This window comes from Podarcis tiliguerta, assembly GCF_965153285.1.
Source record: "Podarcis tiliguerta genome assembly, chromosome: Z".
NCBI lineage: Eukaryota > Metazoa > Chordata > Lepidosauria > Squamata > Lacertidae > Podarcis > Podarcis tiliguerta.
In genome coordinates, this window is record NC_139553.1 from 31,313,066 (window position 1) to 31,330,015 (window position 16,950).

Below are 16,950 nucleotides of genomic sequence, written 5' to 3' on the forward strand. Positions count from 1 at the left end.
TTCCAAATTGAAACGCATGATTTCCATACTGCCTAGGAGGGGCAATGTGGAAGAAAATACATAGGCTGCCACCCAGTGAGGTGCAACTTAAAGCCTAGGAAGCGGATCAGCACGTGTCTCATAAACCTCAGAGACTTTGCACAGTATTCATCACATGACTGCTTCTGAGAAATGGGATCGTGAGAGCTGGCACACATAACTGCCATACAGGGGGTGCTTCTGGCTTGGTGGTGGTTGTTTTTTTAATTTGGCTGCCCAGCCATCTTTGTGATACTGCAAGCCTTTCTCAGGCTTTGCCGTGCCATGGAGAAGAATGGTTTGGAATGCCAATATGCACATTATACCTTGCGGCACAAAGGTAGCCATCGCATGGAAACACCTTCACGTTGCTCTTTATGGCTTACATTTTGTGTGCGTCACTTGTAAGTGCTCCAGCCTTCACACTTGGTCAATTTTGTACTGTCCTTACAAATGTTCCTTTCTTGTGCTTTTTTGATCAAATAAATCACGGGCTAACTTGGTTTCATCAAGGGACAATAATATTAGCAGTTTAGAAAGTGCAAAAAGAAAGTGTTTGCAACTGTGATTGTAATGATCGTCTTTCTAAAATATAAACATTGGACGTTTTTGCACAGCTTCTGTATGCACATCAGCTATATTTATAAATAAATAATCATCATCATCTTTATACCCCACCCATTTAGCTGGCTTTCCCAAGGGACTCTGGGGGGCTTACAGCATATCTAAAAACATCCAGCATTAAAAATCTCCTGATACATGGCTCAGGAGATCGAGAGGGAGAAGGAAGAGAAGGCAGGAAGGGTAACCATGTCAGACCACTAACTCCTCGAAATACAAATGTCTTCCGGATAGATTGCCCATAAACTCCACCCCTTGGTCCAACATGGTTACCTCTTCCATGCTTAGCTAATCTGTTCCTCCTTCCCTCTCTGAGGAAAAAAACCTATACCTTTTGCCCATACAAATGTTTAACTTTAACATATAAAATACACACTAATATAAGCAACATCAAAATACCAAAAATCAGTATAATCACAGGGTGCCAAGCCAATTTTAAAATGTTGGTCATGGTAGGGCTCTATCCTGAAAAGATGTCCCACCAATGGTGTGTGATTCAATCCTGAATATCCTGAGAAACTCTTCTTAGCTTGGCTTGTTTTACTACGGCAATATTAGTACTTTGCATTATGACACATTCCAAGTTTTTCCACAATCTTCATGTACTTTCCCATTCCTTTTCTCCAAGCGGACTGAATCCCTCGCAAACACCCCATCGGATACCTGCAGCCACACAACACAAACCCTGCCAGCACTGAACTTTTCAGTTACTTCAACCACTCCACATTTGCTGAGGGTGCATTTGCATTCCTCTCAGCCAGGAATGCCTCCTTCAGGAGGTACAATGACACCATTTGCAGCCACTGGAATCAGCCAGCAAGTGATCCACAAGAGCCAGACTCTGGACTTGAAAAATCCCAAGCACATTTATCTGGCTTTTTCATTCTGGCCAAAATTATGTCAATAACCGTAAACTAAATTTGGCATCAATTGTGTATTTATTTGGGGAGGTCTTGGGGACCTTAACACGCAAGGCACCAAAGTCAGCCGTGGAAATCTTGCAACACGTCACAGATTCCATAGGTCCTCTCCAGTTGTACAGAAGATAGAAGGAGAGAGAGAGAAAAGACCTTGACTGGGGAAAGGGTCAGAAAATATTTGCTGCTGCAAAGGTAACATTTCTGTTTTTTAAATATATACATGGGGCTTTTTTTTGCAAAGAGAAGCATTTTCTGCGTGCACACAATAGAGAATCAACCAGGCTGGCAAGCAAGGGGCAGTATCTCGAGGTTGTTTGCTTGCTTCTTCCACCTTAAGGAAGGAAATCTTGCACTTCTGCAAATCCCTGCTGGTTTCTCCTCCTTCATGGCCATGAAAGGAATCAGCCCCATCAGATCAGTCAGGATAAGCTAGGAAGCAAGCTGTGTGCTGCCTCTCTCATCAGAGCCTCACCATCACCCAGGGAACAAACAACAGAACGAAGCCCCTCGGCCAGTGACTCCAGCTACAAACGCCTTCAATAAAATGCCATGAGTCTTGCCAAAACAAGAAAACCAGAGCCCGGCTCAGGAGGAGCCCAAGAACCTCCTTTACGACATGAATGACTGCTACTCCAAGCTGCGCGAGCTGGTGCCGAGGATCCCGCAAGGCCCCAAAGTCAGCCAAGTGGAAATCTTGCAGCACGTTATCAACTATATCTTTGACCTGCAGATCATGCTAGACGAGCAGGCGAAGAAGGGGCAAGATCCGCCCACAGCTGAGACTTCCCTACTCTCTTTAAAAGCTGCAGAGCGGGCATCCGAACTTTGCTCAAAAGAGGAGAGGAATCTCTGCCACTAACCTCTTAAAACAGCCTGCAAGTGTGGGATCCTGGCACTTGGTTCTCTCCAGTGAGACAGAAGATAGAAGAAGAGACAGAATAAAGACCTGAACAGGGGAAAGGATCAGATGTTTTAACCCCGTGAATCCAGTAATGGAGAGACCTCCACCATTCTCTTCCAGATAAACTGTAGAACATGGGTCTGGCCAGCCAGTTTTGATGCCTTGACTGGTCTTCCAGAAACAACTTTCTACCCTCAATCTGTTATTCTCTTCCAACGGCCTGAAAACAAAATTTGCAGGCCAGGGAGGGGGGGCGGTGAAAGTAAGCCCACTTTTTAATAACTATCGTATGGCTGTATTAAACAAGAAGAAACTTTGCAGAAGAAGAAATTTTGTGGCGTTTGTGTGTCAGACTGGGCGGATTATTGTTATTATTATTATTATTATTAAAGCTCTGAACACTCAGATTCTTCATGCTAGTTTACTGGTCAGGAGATTTCTTACTGAAATCACACACTTCCAACATTGAATCAGCTTGTGACAAATGTGGACTAGTCTGTCATTTGCTCAGAAAAAAGGGCAACAACAACAAAAAACAACTTTGCATATATGCAGCTTTTATGTATATTTTGGATTATAGTTTTTTAACATAATTTTGGGGGGGTGAAGGGGACTTTCAAGAACATGAAAACTGAGGTGTCTTAGGGCTGTTTTGCCTCATGGTTTTTGTTGCTGAACTCTAATAGGGAGAACACATGCATCTTATTTGGCAGGAAGGTTGATTTCTTCATCCATGAATTGTACTTCCTTTGGTGTGTGTTTTTTTAAAAAAACTTTTCATAAAAGCTTTTTGCATAATAAATCTTCAGCTGCTGTTTCTTTAAAATAACCAAATACACACACACACACACATACACACACACACAAATTGCAATTTCTGCTGCTGTTTCTCAACATACATCAGCAGAGTTTATGCTTCAAGAGGAGAGAAGTGAACGGCAGTGCTTCATCAGGCACAGTCATTAGGAAGGTTCATTTAGGGATTAATTAACAAAAAGGAGGAGGGGGTCCTAACAGCCAGAGAGGCCGCTCTGCTTGGAAAGCAGCAAAGCTGTATGTACTCATCACTCCTTTTCTGCACCAAGATCAGACCCCTTTTTTCAAAAGCCCTTAGACTGGCTACCCATTAAGGGGTTACTTAGATTAAGATGTTGCTTGTCCAAAGATACACGCTTATGCTGCTTGGCCCCTTCAACAGCACAGTTTAGGAGTTCAACTGCCTCTTCCCAATGGATGACTTTGTGGACTCACTAAAGTTTCTGGTGTGGATGTGGCTGTTCACCTGCATTTGTGTCTTATTCAAAGGCTCTGATTTCACTCTTCAGTATTCCCCTTATTTATGAAAAGCACGAGGTTATAAGTGACCATTCTAGTGAAACTGCATCTCAAAAAGGCACTGGCAAATGCCTTCCGTGGCCGCCTCCCCACTGACGCCCTACTCCGCCTCGCCCGACTCCTACTCGTCCCCCGCCTCCATCTCCTCTTACCCATCGCCAGGGTCCTCCTGGGACGTCCCCCCCCCCCGGTGACATCCTATGCCTCTCCCGTGACTTCATACGCCTCCCCCATGACGTCGCCCTTCCCCTCCTTCCCCTCGCCCTTAGTGGCCACCAGCTACGCTTCCATGGCCTCCTCCACTTTCCAGAGCCAGGCGGTGGCTACCCCGTTCCCATCCCCGGGGGCCTCGGCAGCCCCTCGCAAGTGACTTCTGCACTTTCTGACATGGCCTCCACTTTCTCGCCCAGGACAATCGAGATCTGCTGAGATGAGAAAACCACCAAGACTTTCGCGACGCCCACCCACCCCGTCTAAGGAGGGTGGGGTGCAAATAACGAATCTTCCTCCGGCACTTGGTGGAGGAGCAGTGGACTCCCTCGCAAGCCAGCCCGGCCCCCCAGCTTTCCAGCAGCCGGGGGGTGGGCTGGGGTTGGGACTTATCTTTCAACTTCAACTGCCTGAAGACACAAGCTCCCGGACACCGGAGTTCCTCTCCACTTCTGTTCTGCATGGACGAGACAGGTCTTTTTTCTTCCGCGATGATTTCTCCCCAGCCCGCATTTCATTCCTTAGGGGGGAGCAATGGGACTTTGGGGGGGAAATCCATGCATAGACAAAGTAATATTGTATTATGTGCCATGGCTTTCCTTTCCTTCTGGGTTCTTGATGTGAACAACCTCTTTGCATATTCATATTGCATTCTTTGGAGTACGAAGGGCCATCTCTCTCGCGTGAGCTCTTTCTTTTTTGTATAAATGGTAATTTTTTGCTCTTTTCCTGACGACAAAGCTGTACTGGGTTTTACAATTTGGTTTGGGGCTGTGGGGGTGGGGTGGGGGAGGAATAAAACAAACAAACAAAAGCAGCACTTAACTATGTATTTGAGCATGTCAACAGAGTGTGATGTTCTTTGTAAATATCACCTAGAGGATGAAACACTCTCGCGTGGCGAAAAGTTTTCGTTTGGTTTGATTTGTTGTTTTTCCTTTTGAGAACAAAAAAACAAAACACATCCCAAGTCGTGGTGCCTTGTTGTGAAGGCCTGCTGAAGTCATGCAACTCTGCGATTGGATGCTTTGCATCTAGTCTTGAGGTGAAAAAAGGGAAAGTGGGGGGGAAGGGACTCTGAGGCTCGAAAACACACAAACACATACACACACAGGAAAAAGGGGAAAGGAGCCGGGAGACAGAATGTAAGCAAAAAAGCAAAACAAAATCCCGAACTTCTCAAAAATTCTATTTTTGTTACAGAAGTGTAAAATTTATAAATATATTCAGCAGTTGGAAAGTTGCAGTTACCTACTGAGTAGACGGCAATTTTTTGTATGTTATGAACATGCAGTTCATTATTTTTGTGCTTTTATTTTTGACTTTGTACTTGTGTTTGTTTAAAAAAAGGTGACTGTTTGCCTTATAAACACAATAAACACTGGCAAATGTCCTTTTCAGCACTTTTCTGCACAAAAATTGATTCCCTTGCAAACATGCAATCAGGTGGTATAGCCACACAGTTCACACCCTTCCTCTCAGCCAGTAACGCCTCCTTCAGGAGGTACAATGACACTATTTGCAGCCCCTGGAATCAGCCAGCAAGGGATCCACAAGGGCCAGATTCTGGACTTGAAGAATTCCAAGCACATTTATCTGGATTTTTCATTCTCTCTGCAAGAGGAGAGAAGTGAAAGGCAGTGCTACATCTGATGCAGTCATTAGGGAGGTGCATTCGGGGATTAATTAACAAAAAAGAGGAGGGGGTCCTAACAGCCAGAAAGGGTGCTCTGCTTGGAAAGCAGCTAAGAGATGGCTGCTCCATCCCTTCCTTCTTCTGCTGCTGCTGCTAGAGGAGGCCTGGAACAAGGCGGGCAGAGTTCTCGGCTTCGTCACGGCTGCCATGAGGCCACATTCACCGCGTCCTCCCTGCCCTGCTGGTCCACATGGCCATTTGCAGAGGGGTGGTTTCCGCAGACCCCCACAATCCCACCCCCTTCCTCTATGCTAGGTAAATAGAATTACAGGATTTCCCACAGTTTCTGTACAGATATCAGCTACATGAACGCTTCAGCCCTCTTCTATAGCAAGATGGATTCCCTTGCAAACACGCCATCAGGTGGTACAGCCACACAGTTCACACCCTGCCCTAAATGAACTTTTCAGTTACTGCACACACTCCAAATTTGTGGAGGATGCACCTGTGTTATTCGCAGCCAGGTATCCCCAAACCCCTCAACCCAAGTCTCCCTTCTCCTTTTCTGCACCCAGATTCAATCCCTTGCCAACACCTTACCAGAAGATGCAGCCACACAACACAGACCGTATATAAACCATGAATTGAATATAAATATCTCCTGGAACCTACAACCCCTTGGTGCATTTCACACATCGAAGCTTTTGGCGTTAAGAAGAAAAACATGAAGGGAAATTCGGCAACATATAAAACGTTATTAGAGGAAGAAATTAATAAATTAAGAACTTTGAAATCCATATATATTTGACAGGCTGGCTCCAATACTTCCAACTGAATGACAAGGAAAAAAGGGTTTGCTGGAGAAATATCAAAACTAAAGGGAAATCTAATGCCGTCCTGTTCTCAGATTGGGGACAGCCTCCCACCTCCTTCTCCCCAACCTGTGTAAGGACCAGACTCAAATTCCTCACCTCTTGGCCCTCAGCAAAAGTCCAAGCTACAACCCCAGAGTGAAGTGCAAACCTCAACCCCACAAGTCATGTGTCCTTAACTAAGTTTTACACTCAGAGGGTGCTATCTAAAGAAGTATCTCCCATTTCTAGGAAGGCCACTTCAACTTCATTCAGCGCTTGGTCGCTATCTTCACTGTCTTCCCAGTGCTCCTGGGCAAGCTCTACGGGCTCACTGACATTCCTGAGGTCCATAGACTATGCTGCCAACCACAGAGCAGACTATGTCCACAAGCTGAACAAGGAGAGGGAATTCCACAACTTTGTCATCTGGTCCAAGTTGAATCACATGGTTTCCTTGCTGTCTAGGAGGGGCAATGTGGAAGAAAATACATAGGCTGCCGCCCAGTGAGGTACAACTTAAAGCCTGGGAAGTGATGATGATGATGAATCCTTTATTGCATTAGCAAACTGCCATAGCAAAATAAGACAATACAAAAAAAGAAAAAAGACAAACTAGAGACAAGCAACCCAGCAAAATTCAGGTGTTTTGGCTGGCGTAGTGACATTTAAGTTACCCGAAGTGGAACAGCACAAGCCTCATAAACCTCAGAGACTTTGCACTGTATTCATCAAATGACTGCTTCTGAGAAATGGGATCGTGAGAGCTGGCACACATAACTGCCCATACAGGGGGTGCTGCTGGCTTGGTGGTGGTTGTTTTTTTAACTTGGCTGCCCAGCCATCTTTGTGATACTGCAAGCCTTTCTCAGGCTTTGCCGTGCCATGGAGAAGAATGGTTTGGAATGCCAATATGCACATTATACCTTGTGACGCAAAGGTAGCCATCACATGGAAACACCTTCACGTTGCTCTTTGTGGCTTATATTTTGTGTGTGTCACTTGTAAGTGCTCCAGCCTTCACACTTGGTCAATTTTCTACTGTCCTTACAAATGTTGCTTTCTGGTGCTTTTTTGGTCAAATAAATCATGGGCTAACTTGGTCTCATCAAGGGACAATAATATTAGCAGTTTAGAAAGTGCAAAAAGAAAGTGTTTGCAACTGTGATTGTAGTGATCGTCTTTCTAAAATATAAACATTGCAAGTTTATGCACAGTTTCTATATGCACATCAGCTATATGTAATAAATAAATCATCATCAACATCATCATCTTTATACCCCACCCATTTGGCTGGCTTTCCCAAGGGTCTCTGGGGGGCTTACAGCATATCTAAAAACATCCAGCATTAAAAATCTCCTGATACACGGCTCAGGAGATAGAGAGGGAGAAGGAAGAGAAGGCAGGAAGATTAACCATGTCAGACCACTAACTCCTCGAAATACAAATGTCTTCCGGATAGATTGCCCATAAACTCCACCCTTCGTCCAACACGGTTACCTCTTTCATGCTTTCCTAATCTGTTCCTCCTTCCCTCTCTGAGGAAAAAAACCTATACCTTTTGCCCATACAAATGTTTAACTTTAACATATAAAATACACACTAATATAAGCAACATCAAAATACCAAAAATCAGTATAATCACAGGGTGCCAAGCCAATTTTAAAATGTTGGTCATGGTAGGGCTCTATCCTGAAAAGATGTCCCACCAATGGTGTGTGGTTCAATCCTGAATATTCTGAGTGACTCTTCTTAGCTTGGCTTGTTTTACTACGGCAATATTAGTACTTTGCATTATGATACATTCCAAGTTTTTACACAATCTTCATGTACTTTCTCATTCCTTTTCTCCAAGCAGACTGAATCCCTCGCAAACACCCCATCGGATACCTGCAGCCACACAACTCAAACGCTGCCAGCACTGAACTTTTCAGTTACTTCAACCACTCCACATTTGCTGAGGGTGCATTTGCATTCCTCTCAGCCAGGAATGCCTCCTTCAGGAGGTACAATGACAGGGATTAAACAACAAAAAAGAGGAAGGGATCCTAACAGTCAGAAAGGGTGCTCTGCTTGGAAAGCAGCAAAGAGCCGGCTGTCCGTCCCATCCTGCTTCTGCTGCTGGTTTTGGGTTTGCTGGAGAAATATCAAATACTCTTATATAGAACCCTTTATCCCCCTGCTTCTCTCCCCCCCCCCCAATTCCCTTCAGAAATGCAGTGGCAAAGGTCTAAATTAAAACCCCAGGATGAAGCGCAAACCTCAACCCCTCAGGCCATGTGTCGTTAACTAAGTTGTAGAGTCAGTGGAAATATTTGCTACTTCAAAGGTACTATTTTCCTAATATAGAATTACAGGGTTTTGCACAGTTTCTGGGCTTTTCTACACCAAGATTGAACCATTCCTCCTTTATTATATTTATTCCTCTCACCATAACAAGTTTCCAATCAAATAAACAACTTTTAACCAAGAGGAAGCAACCAGAATGATTGGCAACTCAAACTAGAGCAAACTAGAGCAAAATCCTCAGTTTTTAAAACCACATCTTAAGCCAGCCTATGGGACCAGACAATTAATTTGGCTCAGGGCACAGGCAGCCGAGTGGGACATACGACAAATGTAGATGAACACATCGAGGTCACATTGAGTAACCTGACCACACATTGCCAAGGAAATGGGACTGGCCAGTGAGGCAAAGATGGAGGAGAGATTGGAATGTTAAAACCCTCCCCCATTTGGGACAAACTGGTGGAGGTGATAGCGATTAGGCAGCTACAAAAAATTTGGGGGAAAGGAGTTTGCAAAACAACTAAGGAAACAGTTCAAAGTAAAATATTTAGGACCAGCAAACAACTATCTTGGTCTAGAGAACCAGTGATAGAAGTTATTGGTTAAGTAAAAGAAAGACAATAATTGAAAGCAACAACATGCGCAACTGGTTATAAAGTTAGGAATTGTGTTGCATGATGAGGGAATACTTTTGTATATGTTTACAATACTGTATTTTTTCTCTTTGAATGAGAGGGAGTGTTTGGAAAAGGTTCTTTAAGAAAAAGATAAAAGTTCCTGGAAGCTTTTAATAGGATTCCAGAATTTTCTTTAGTGTATAGGAATCGCACTCTAGGATTGATTGGCGGTACAAATAAAGAGAGGAAGTCGCAGGCTGCAATGTCCGTAGAAGGAAAGCACACTCACACCCAACACACACAGACAAAAACACAAACTCTCAGCACACACGCTGACAACAAGGTTGGAAGTAAGACAATGTGTTCTGCTGATACTGTGAGTTTTGCTGTGTCAGGATTCTTAATTACTGGACTGAGATTATACTGTGCTGGAGATATAAAGAAGGACTTTCAAATTGCAGTGTCGCATTTAACTTGCCTTAAAAGGTGGAGGGAGAAATCTAGTATTTGCACTTACAAAAAAAGAAAAGATAAGGAATGGAGAACGGGGCAAAGACCAAACCCTATCAAGGGAAAATTGTGCATGTCCTGCAACTTTGTATAACAATAGCTTAAAAACGAATAAGTGGTTTATTAATAAAGAAAGGAAAAAAGAATATCTTTTCTGTACCTTCTGGTAGGAAACCATTCTTATATTCTGTGTGTAAAAAGTCTCTGTATGATATTGTAATTTGAATTTCTTGTAATTAAAACAACAACCTCGTGCACTCTGCAAAAACAAGACCAAGAAAGAATTTAAACAGCTTCTTTCTGCTGCTCTCATTCACCGTGTTGAGTGTTATGAGTGTGGTGGCTTGCATTGCCTTGGTCTGCCTCTCAGGGACCATCCAGTAGAGGGTGGGACAAGCCATTCCTTGGACCTCCGCCAGGATCCAGGAGGAGTCCTCCAACCACCATTGCTCTTCCAGTAGGGGAGAGTAGTGGATCCGGGTGCGCGTGAGTGGCAGGGGCTCCTGAGACCTCTAGTCGTCTTTCAAATGGACAATGTTGAAACAGAGCTTTATCAAATATGAATGCTGGTCTGTATGATCCCTATCGATAGTTGTTGTCATTTCTTCATTTAGTGGGGCTTGAAAATAAAGATATTTTTCACATCCCAAAAAATAAAGAAAAAGAAAAACATTTATTTGGATTTTCATTCTGTCTACAAAAGGAGAGAAAAAAGATGCAGTGCTTCATCAGGCACAATCATTAGAGAGGTTCATTCAGGGATTAATTAACAAAAAAGAAGAGGGGATCCTAACAGCCAAAAAGGCAGCATCATACTACTGTTTGACTCGTGTTTTGCAACCCTTTCGCGTGCCTATCCCTCTCTGAAAAGCTTAGTAGAAAAAAAAAGTTTATAGTGTGGGTGTTCACCTTTGTTGGTGCCTTGTTCAATGGCCTGACACTGCTGCAATTGGCTCTGATTTCGCTCTTCACTATTCCCCTTCTTAATGAAAAGCACCAGGTTGAAATTGACCATTCTTGTGAACCAGAATCTCAGAAATGCACTGGCAAAAGTCCCAAGTTAAACCCAGGGGTGAAGCGCAAACCTCAACCCCTCAATGCAAGTTCAGAGCCGGTGCCCCAGCCAAGGGGAATGGAGCTTTCGCCTGGCCAAGCCGTCGAGTGGGTACCAGGTTGCCCCCAGGGAGGATTCCTATGTCAGGAAAAGTATCCCCGAGTGGGTCACTCCATTGTTGCAGCCCCACAGACTAGACGGGAGGAGTATGACTACAAGGGACCACCGCGATGACCAAGGGAGGTTCGGGCAGAGGACGACTATTGAGAGCCGGAGCGCCCACCCGAGGAAAGTCGCCGACCAACGATGTATCAACCATCTAGCCCAGCCCGGGTTTACTCGCCAGAACGGTCTTGGGAGCCCCGCGGGCCAGTTCGACGGTACAAGAAAGAGGAGGGTTACGGGCAGCATCCCAGACCCTCTTACAGGTATGAAGGGCAGGAACCTCAGCGTCCGGATGGACGAGCCCCGAGTTATCGCCCTGCTCCAAGGTACAGCTATGACCAAGAGCCATGAGATGTGGTTCCAACACGCGTTACTCCTGAGTTTACCCTGAGGGATTTTGACATACGTCATTTCTCTGCATATAACCCCCCCCCCATGCATGTCCTGAGCTATCTGACTTTATTCGAACTAACCTGCCGGGAACTGGAGCTCCCTTCAAGGCTGTATATGTCTATTCTGAAGACGTTGATTAGTGGGGAGTTGGCGGATCTCGTGGGCCATCTTCCTTTGTCCCACGCGCTAGACTATGAGCAGTATAAACGCCTTGTTTTGGAAGCTGTATGGCTGTACAAGCTGCATATGAATGGATCTTCTGTATTCCAGGCTTTTTATATGATTTTGCAAACTTAACATATTCTGTTTGGCACTTTTGTATATCAAATTTTATACCGCTGTGGCGGGGGAGAGAATTGCAGATGTCTAAAGGACCAATTGACTGGAAGGCTCCTGAGTCTTCTAGTCGTCTTTCGAATGGACAATGTTGAAACAGATATGGACTGCATGCGGAAAGCTACAGGAGCACTTTCCAGAAGCTTGATAAAACTGCCTCTTCTGAGTTTCCCCTTGGTAGCTCCGAAGGAGGCGCAAAATTTCAACTTTTGGCTGTCTGCAGAGGGGGTAGATACATTTGAGGGACTGAGGCAGTTGGTGATTAAAGAACATTTTCTTTTGGGGGCTATTATCCTGCCCAACCCTGCTGTAGATCACCTCATGAAATCTTTCAGCTTAATATCTAATGACATTCCCAAAGACAAGAAAAATCTATTCTTTTACACAACAGCAGCTGCCAGAATATCCCATCACTATTAGAATGGCAAAACAAACTCGGCAAGGCCACTCAAATCAGAAAATAATTAGAAAGTGGGATGGAGTGAAGGAAAACATGAAAAAATATGGTTCCGGAATTGAAATATTAATAGAGAATGTGTAAAACCTGCAGAGGTAAGCAAGAAAATAATAATAGAAGCAATTGAATAATTATTAAATTATAGCAACACAACAAGATGGAAGAAGTAAAATATTGAGATCACATATGGGTGAAGGGGAGTGGGGGTTATATGGGAACCTATAATATCATTTATAATACAATCTGTTAATTGCGTTGTATTTACATACAGCAAAGGGAAGCCTAGAGCAATTAGATATATTTTAATTTAGGTAATCTATGTTATAGGCTTGTGTTAGAAAATGAATATGGATTTCGAATTTGATGTTTGTAATTTTTTTTGGTTTTGAAATAAAAATTAAAAAAAGAAAAAGAAACCATTTGCAGCCACTGGAATCAGCCTGCAAGTGATCCACAAGAGCCAGACTCTGGACTTGAAGAATTCCAAGCACATTTATCTTCATAACCTTAACCTTAAACTAAATTTGGCATCAATTGTGTCATTATTTGGGGAGGTCTTGGGTGTCTTAACACGCAAGGCACCAAAGTCAGCCGTGGAAATCTTGCAGCACATCATAGACCATAGGTCCTCTCCAGTTTTACAGAAGATAGAAGGAGAGAGAGAGAAAACACCTTGACTGGGAAAAGGATCAGATGTTTTAACCCCGTGCATCCAGTAATGAAGAGACCTCCATCACTCTCTTCCAGATAAACTGTAGAAGTGGGTCCGGCCAGGCAATTTCAGATGTCTTGACTGGTCTTCCAGAAACAACTTTATGCCCTCAATCTGTTATTCGTTTCCAATGGCCTGAAAACAAAATTTGCAGGCCGGGGAGGGGGGGCAGTGAAAGCAAGCCCACTTTATAATAACTATTGTCTTGCTCTATTAAACAAGAAGAAACTTTGCACAAGAAGAAATTTTGTGGGGTTTGTGTGTGAGACTGGGCGGATTATTTTTTATTATTATTTAGAGCTCTGAAAACTCAGATTCTTCATGCTAATTTACTGGTCAGGAGATTTCTTACTGAAATCACACACTTTCAACATTTCAACCGCTTGTGACAAATGTGGACTAATCTGTCATTTGCTCAGAAAAAAGGGCAACAAAAAAACCAACTTTGCATGTATGCAGCTTGTATGTATATTTTGGATTATAGTTTTTTAACAACATTTTTTGGGGGTGAAGTGGGGGGTATATGGGAACCTATAATATCATTTATAATATAATCTGTTAATTCTGTTGTATTTAAAATTGGGTTTTAGAAGTAATAAGTCTATTATTTTGGTGGATTTTTTTTCTTTAGTATTGTAATGTATATTTTGTGTGTGTGTGTGTTATATGTTATGTTTCCGATAAATGTTGAAAATTAATTTTAAAAATGGGGGGGGGGAGAAGTTAACCCATCAGGTGGGGAGAGCCGGTTGCGAGGGACATGGGGAACCCTTGCACCTTTTCTGCAGGGCTTGCACGGCCCCCATTTGCATTGTCTGCAAGAGGTCGAAAGAGCACAGCGAACATGAACTGATTAATCTGGACCAGGCTTCACGGTGGTTGAAGCAAATAGTCCAATTTCTGGTGCAAGAGAGACGACGATTGTGGAATTGAAACTGGCTGAAGAAGAAAGAGCCAGGCATATCCGGAGGAGCTAGAGGAGGAGAAGAACAAGATCCTGGGCGCTTTTGAGCAGATGCGCAACTTCCTGGAGGAGCTGCAGCGCTTTTGGCTGACCGAGCTGGAGGCTCTGGAGAAGGGGATGAAGAAGAAAAAGGAAATAAATATCGCCAAGCTCTCGGAGGATATCGCCGGTCTCAGTGTGAGACACACAGAAATGGAGAAGAATTGCCAACAGGCCACTATTGAGTTCCTGAAGGGCATCGGGACTACGGTGACCAGGTTTCAGGAGTTGAAAAGAAGGTGAACACTGCTGGGACTCTCTCCAGGCATGGAAGAGAGACTCATAATTTACACTCAGAAAAATTCATTTCGGAAGGATACCATGGAGAAATGCAAAGGGCTACCGATTCAGGCACTGAACAAAGTGAGTGTCACTCTGGAGCCAGGAACAAAACACCCTTTTCTTTTTATAACCTGAAGAGTTTGAGAAGAAGAAGGGGAAGGCAGGACATGCTGGACAACCCTGGGAGATTCGACAGCATGCTCTACGTGCTGGGCCATGCAAAATTCACCTCAGGAAGATATTGGTGGGAGGTGTGGTGGAAGAGGAGAAGGAGGAAAGGGAATGGGCCACCTGGGCCGTAGGGGTTGCAAAAGAGTCTGTCAGGCGCAAAGGCTTTGTCAGCATGCTTCCTTCTGAGGGGATCTGGGCCATTGGGAAGGCAAAGGATGAGTCAGCCTCATCTGATCCCTTCTGGGCTTCAACCCACCCTGAGCGGACCCCTTTGAGCTTGACTTATGAGCCCAGGAAGATCCGGGTGTCCCTAGACTATGATGAGGGTCGTGTGGAATTCTGTGATGCCCACACTAATGGCTTGATCTTCAATTTCCAACAAGCCTCATTCTCTGGGGAGAAGGTCCAGCCTTTTTCCCATGCTTGGTGGTGAGTTTGTCTGAAGTGTTGATTCCTGGGGACGATCCTCACCGCTCTCAGCTCTGCCACCCCCACCCTGAGAGGAGGTTGCAGCCTAGCATTTTCTCCGCAGTGTTATGAGTTTGTGGGTGCCAGACATCCTAAATTTCTGGATCCAGTAAATGTTAGAATTTAACCGGTGTGTGGTGTGTTAGAACTCGATGCCAGACAGTAGGTTTAGTAAGCATTAAAATACAAGCCAGGCCAGCTTCCCCATGTCGGGAAAGTGCCTGGGAGACGAGCCATGGCTCCCACACCATTATTTTGTACAACTTTATTTTGTACTTTATTTTGTGCAACTGAAAAACTTTAAAACGTTAATAATAAAAGAACTACATGGTGGAAAGAAGAGAAGAAGGAAGGAATGGGCCATTAAGAAAAGTCAAGGAGAATGGGTTTCTGGACCAGATAGCTGTTGGGTGGGGCCCTTCCTACAGTTTGAAACAAAGCAGAGTTTGAAAGGAGAGTCTTTACAATTGGTGACCTAGGGGGAAGAAGTTGCAGTCTGGTAAAGGCAGCAAGCTGGGGAGAGTGTCAGAGCACGATGGTTGATGTTATTTTGAATCCTAAACTGCAGCTATGGAAGAGTTTGTTTTTTGAAAAATAAAAAAAATAAAAAACCCTTTAAAAAAAAGAAGAGGAAGAGGGGGAAACAACCAGGTGTACAATGGAAATTGAATAATATTGTATAAAAATGATAATATAAGAGCATTTGGCTGGAAGACTTTGAAATTGAGGTAAAATAATGTAATTGAATTAGTAAATACTTAAAGAACCAGAAGGGGAAGTTGAGGGGAGTCTTTGGGTGGGGGAAGAACTGGATTTTATTTCATCCTTTTCTCTTCTTATGTTTAAGATGATTGTGCTTATTTTAACATTGTATAACTGTAAAACCCAATTAAAAAAAATTAAAAAGGAAGAGGAAGAGGAGGAATACTAACACTCAACTTTATGATCAATGAAAATATTTGCTACTGCAAAGGTAGCATTTCTGTTTTTAAAATATATACATGGGGCTTTTTTGCAAAGAGAAGCATTTTGTGCGTGCACACAGTTGAGAATCAACCAGGCTAGCAAACAAGGGGCAGTATCTCGAGGTTGTTTGCTTGCTTCTCCCACCTTAAGGAAGGAAATCTTGCCCTTCTGCAAATCCCTGCTGGTTTCTCCTCCTTCACGGCCATGAAAGGAACCAGCCCCGTCAGATCAGTCAGGATAAGCTAGGAAGCAAGCTGTGTGCTGCCTCTCTGATCAGAGCCTCACCATCACCCAGGGAATGAACAACAGAACGAAGCCCCTCGGCCAGTGACTCCTGCTACAAAGGCCTTCAATAAAATGCCATGAGTCTTGCCAAAACAAGAAAACAAGAGCCCGGCTCAGGAGGAGCCCAAGAACCTCCTTTACGACATGAATGACTGCTACTCCAAGCTGCGCAAGCTGGTGCCGAGGATCCCGCAAGGCCCCAAAGTCAGCCAAGTGGAAATCTTGCAGCACGTTATCGACTATATCTTTGACCTGCAGATCGTGCTAGAGGAGCAGGCGAAGAAGGGGCAAGATCCGCCCACAGCTGAGACTTCCCTACTCTCTTTAAAAGCTGCAGAGCGGGCATCCGAACTTTGCTCAAAAGAGGAGAGGAATCTCTGCCACTAACCTCTTAAAACAGACTGCAACTGTGGGATCCTGGCACTTGGTTCTCTCCAGTGAGACAGAAGATAGAAGAGGGACATGAACAGGGGAAAGGATCAAATGTGCATCCAGTAATGGAGAGACCTCCACCATTCTCTTCCAGATAAACTGTAGAACATGGATCTGGCCGGCCAGTTGCTGATGCCTTGACTGGTCTTCCAGAAACAACTTTCCACCCTCAATCTGTTATTCTCTTCCAACCGCCTGAAACAAAATTTGCAGGCCAGGGAGGGGGGGCAGTGAAAGCAAGCCCACTTTTTAATACACTCTCTGATTTAACTATCGGATTGCTGTATTGCACAAGAAACAACTTTGCGGGGTTTGTTT

The 16,950-nt window shown here is 44.1% G+C and overlaps 1 pseudogene across 1 annotated transcript; it reads left to right on the forward strand.

The window, feature by feature from the left end:
- Window positions 1–1,812: 1,812 nt before the first annotated feature.
- LOC310669855 (DNA-binding protein inhibitor ID-3-A-like) lies at window positions 1,813–16,651 on the forward strand (annotated as a pseudogene). Its single transcript, XR_014515518.1, has 3 exons — window positions 1,813–1,871; window positions 16,029–16,242; window positions 16,308–16,651. The product of XR_014515518.1 is annotated as a DNA-binding protein inhibitor ID-3-A-like (transcript).
- The last annotated feature ends 299 nt before the right edge of the window (window positions 16,652–16,950 follow it).